Here is a 4859-nt window from a genome sequence, read left to right on the forward strand (position 1 = left end):
TGAAAAGAGTGGAGACAATGCTCTAATGTAAGGAAAGAAGACAATGCCTAGTCTCATGCAAGGAAAGGAGACAATGCTTAGTCTCTGGCAAGGAAAAGCAATGCTTAGCCTTATACAAGGTGAGGGCAGTGCATAGCCCTATGCAAGGAGTGGAGACATTGCTTAGTCTCATGCAGGGAAAGGAGACCGCGCTTAGATTATGGCAAAGAAGGTAGTGCGTAGCCTTATGCAAGGTGAGGGCAGTGCATAGCCCTATGCAAGGAGTGGAGACAATGCTTAGTCTCATGCAAAGAAAGGAAACGTTTAGCTTTATTCAATGGTGAGGGCAGTGTTTAACCCTATGCAAAGAGTGGAGACATTGCTTATTCTTATGCAAGGAAAGGAGACAATATCTAGTCTCATGCAAAGAAAGGAGACAATGCTTAGCCTCTCGCAAGGAAAGGCAATGCTTTATGCGGCTTTCTTGATTGCCTCTACGTCGGGCAAATTTGGTTAATATTTTTAATGTGTGTATCCGCGATAATCTCATTTCTTTCGACGGAGAGGGGGTCCACCTTCTTCTATTTCTACATCTAGGATTCGACTTGTATCATGGATACTAATAGGAATTCAACCATTATGGCAAGGAAAAGTTTGATTCAGAGGGAGAAGAAGAGGCAAAAATTGGAACAGAAATATCATTCGATTCGTCGATCCTCAAAAAAAGAAATAAGCAAGGTTCCGTCGTTGAGTGACAAATGGGAAATTTATGGAAAGTTACAATCCCCACCACGGAATAGTGCACCTACACGCCTTCATCGACGTTGTTTTTTGACCGGAAGGCCGAGAGCTAACTATCGGGACTTTGGACTATCCGGACACATACTTCGTGAAATGGTTCATGCATGTTTGTTGCCAGGAGCAACAAGATCAAGTTGGTAAGGATTAACGCTTCATTTCTATTTCTATGGTCGATGATCATAGAAGCCCCTTTACCATTCTGTATAAATGGGCTATTCTATTTGTACAGATAGGGTGGAGGGGCGCATTTAATCCTTGTTTATCTATTAGTTTTCAGTTCTTATCTTCGGCGCGGGGTAGAGCAGTTTGGTAGCTCGCAAGGCTCATAACCTTGAGGTCACGGGTTCAAATCCTGTCTCCGCAACATCTTGTTTTGCCAAACTATTTTAGGGTTGACTCTGTTAACTAGTAATTAATTCCCGCCTTTCGCTTTTTGGGGGTGGAAGGAAAAGGAAAACGTAGGGGAGGGATAGAATCACTACACTATCACGGCCAACTATACCAAATCCTTAATTTAAGGATATATTTAATGCTATTTATGAAATTAAATAATAAATAATCCTATGCAAGGAGTGGAGACAATGCTTAGTCTCATGCAGGGAAAGGAGACCGCGCTTAGCCTATGGCAAAGAAGGTAGTGCGTAGCCTTATGCAAGGTGAGGGTAGTGCATAGCCCTATGCAAGGAGTGGAGACAATGCTTAGTCTCATGCAAAGAAAGGCAACGTTTAGCTTTATTCAATGGTGAGGGCAGTGTCTAACCCTATGCAAAGAGTGGAGACACTGCTTATTCTTATGCAAGGAAAGGAGACTATATCTAGTCTCATGCAAAGAAAGGAGACAATGCTTAGCCTCTCGCAAGGAAAGGCAATGCTTAGCCTTACACAAGGTGAGGGCGGTGCCTAGCCCTATGCAAGGAGTGGAGACAATGCTTAGTTTCAATGCAGGGAAAGGAGACCGCACTTAGCCTCTGGCAAAGAAGGCATTGCTTAGCCTTATAGAAGGTGAGGGCAGTGCCTAGCCCTATGCAAGGAGTGGAGACAATGCTTAGTCTCATGCAAAGAAAGGCAACGTTTAGCCTTATTCAATAGTGAGGGAAGTGTTTAGCCCTATTTAAAGAGTGTAGACAATGCTTAGTCTCATGCAAGGAAAGGAGACAATATCTAGTCTCATGCAAGGAAAGGAGACAATGCTTAGCCTCTGGCAAAGAAGGAAGTCTATAGCCCTATGCAAGGAGTGGAGACAATGCTTAGTTTCATGCAAAGAAAGGCAACGTTTAGCCTTATGCAATGGTGAGGGAAAGGTTTAGCCCTATGCAAAGAGTGGAAACAATGCTTAGTCTCATGCAAGGAAAGGAGAAAATGCCTAGTCTCATGCAAGGAAAGGAGATAATGTTTAGAATCTGGCAAGGAAAGGCAATGCTTAGCCTTATGCAAGGTGAGGGCGGTGCCTAGTCCTATGCAAGGAGTGGATACAATGCTTAGTCTAATGCAGCGAAAGGAGCCCGCACTTAGCCTCTGGCAAAGAAGGCAGTGCTTAGCCTTATGGAAGTTGAGGGCAGCGCCTAGCCCTATGCAAGGAGTGGAGACAATGCTTAGTCTCATGCAAAGAAAGGCAACGTTTAGCCTTATTCAATGGTGAGGGAAGTATTTAGCCCTATTTAAAGAGTGTAGACAATGCTTAGTCTCATGCATGGAAAGGAGACAATATCTAGTCTCATGCAAGGAAAGGAGACAATGCTTAGTCTCTGGCAAGGAAAGGCAATGCTTAGCCTTATACAAGGTGAGGGCGGTTCCTAGCCCATAAGCAAGGAGTGGAGACAATGCTTAGTCTCATGCAGGGAAAGGAGACCGCGCTTAGCCTATGGCAAAGAAGGTAGTGCGTAGCCTTATGCAAGGTTAGGGCAGTGCATAGCCCTATGCAAGGAGTGGAGACATTGCTTAGTCTCATGCAAAGAAAGGCAACGTTTAGCTTTATTCAATGGTGAGGGCAGTGTTTAACCCTATGCAAAGAGTGGATACACTGCTTATTCTTATGCAAGGAAAGGAGAAAATGCCTAGTCTCATGCAAGGAAAGGAGATAATGTTTAGTCTCTAGCAAGGAAAGGCAATGCTTAGCCTTATGCAAGGTGAGGGCGGTGCCTAGTCCTATGTAAGGAGTGGATACAATGCTTAGTCTCATGCAGGGAAAGGAGACAGCGCTTAGCCTATGGCAAAGAAGGTAGTGCGTAGCCTTATGCAAGGTGAGGGCAGTGCATAGCCCTATGCAAGGAGTAGAGACAATGCTTAGTCTCATGCAAAGAAAGGAAACGTTTAGCTTTATTCAATGGTGAGGGCAGTGTTTAACCCTATGCAAAGAGTGGAGACAATGCTTAGTCTCAATGCAGGGAAAGGAGACCGCACTTAGCCTCTGGCAAAGAAGGCATTGCTTAGCCTTATGGAAGGTGAGGGCAGTGCCTAGCCCTATGCAAGGAGTGGAGACAATGCTTAGTCTCATGCAAAGAAAGGAGACAATATCTAGTCTCATGCAAGGAAAGGAGACAATGCTTAGCCTCTGGCAAAGAAGGAAGTGCATAGCCCTATGCAAGGATTGGAGACAAAGCTTAGTTTCATGCAAAGAAAGGCAACGTTTAGCCTTATGCAATGGTGAGGGAAAGGTTTAGCCCTATGCAAAGAGTGGAAACAATGCTTAGTCTCATGCAAGGAAAGGAGACAATGCCTAGTCTCATGCAAGGAAAGGAGATAATGTTTAGAGTCTGGCAAGGAAAGGCAATGCTTAGCCTTATGCAAGGTGAGGGCGGTGCCTAGTCCTATGCAAGGAGTGGATACAATGCTTAGTCTAATGCAGCGAAAGGAGCCCGCGCTTAGCCTCTGGCAAAGAAGGCAGTGCTTAGCCTTATGGAAGTTGAGGGCAGTGCCTAGCCCTATGCAAGGAGTGGAGACAATGCTTAGTCTCATGCAAAGAAAGGCAACGTTTAGCCTTATTCAATGGTGAGGGAAGTGTTTAGCCCTATTTAAAGAGTGTAGACAATGCTTAGTCTCATGCATGGAAAGGAGAAAATATCTAGTCTCATGCAAGGAAAGGAGACAATGCTTAGTCTCTGGCAAGGAAAGGCAATGCTTAGCCTTATACAAGGTGAGGGCGGTGCCTAGCCCATAAGCAAGGAGTGGAGACAATGCTTAGTCTCATGCAGGGAAAGGAGACCGCGCTTAGCCTATGGCAAAGAAGGTAGTGCGTAGCCTTATGCAAGGTAAGGGCAGTGCGTAGCCCTATGCAAGGAGTGGAGACATTGCTTAGTCTCATGCAAAGAAAGGCAATGTTTAGCCTTATGCAATGGTAAAGACAGTGTTTAGCCCTATGCAAAGAGTGGAAACAAAGATTAGTCTATTGTAAGGAAAGGAGAAAATGCCTAGTCTCATGCAAGGAAAGGAGATAATGTTTAGTCTCTAGCAAGGAAAGGCAATGCTTAGCCTTATGCAAGGTGAGGGCGGTGCCTAGTCCTATGTAAGGAGTGGAGACAATGCTTAGTCTCATGCAGGGAAAGGAGACAGCGCTTAGCCTATGGCAAAGAAGGTAGTGCGTAGCCTTATGCAAGGTGAGGGCAGTGCATAGCCCTATGCAAGGAGTGGAGACAATGCTTAGTCTCATGCAAAGAAAGGCAACGTTTAGCTTTATTCAATGGTGAGGGCAGTGTTTAACCCTATGCAAAGAGTGGAGACAATGCTTAGTCTCAATGCAGGGAAAGGAGACCGCACTTAGCCTCTGGCAAAGAAGGCATTGCTTAGCCTTATGGAAGGTGAGGGCAGTGCCTAGCCCTATGCAAGGAGTGGAGACAATGCTTAGTCTCATGCAAAGAAAGGCAACGTTTAGCCTTATTCAATGGTGAGGGAAGTGTTTAGCCCTATTTAAAGGGTGTAGACAATGCTTAGTCTCATGCAAGGAAAGGAGACAATATCTAGTCTCATGCAAGGAAAGGAGACAATGCTTAGCCTCTGGCAAAGAAGGAAGTGCATAGCCCTATGCAAGGAGTGGAGACAATGCTTAGTTTCATGTAAAGAAAGGCAACGTTTAGCCTTATGCA

At 45.1% G+C, this 4859-nt stretch overlaps 1 non-coding gene across 1 annotated transcript; it reads left to right on the top strand.

The window, feature by feature from the left end:
• The first annotated feature begins 1070 nt into the window (after positions 1–1070).
• TRNAM-CAU (transfer RNA methionine (anticodon CAU)) lies at positions 1071–1144 on the top strand. Its single transcript has one exon. It is a non-coding gene; the product is annotated as a tRNA-Met (tRNA).
• Positions 1145–4859: the final 3715 nt, after the last annotated feature.

Source organism: Nicotiana tomentosiformis, chromosome 3 (genome assembly GCF_000390325.3).
Source record: "Nicotiana tomentosiformis chromosome 3, ASM39032v3, whole genome shotgun sequence".
In the NCBI taxonomy this organism is placed as follows: domain Eukaryota; kingdom Viridiplantae; phylum Streptophyta; class Magnoliopsida; order Solanales; family Solanaceae; genus Nicotiana; species Nicotiana tomentosiformis.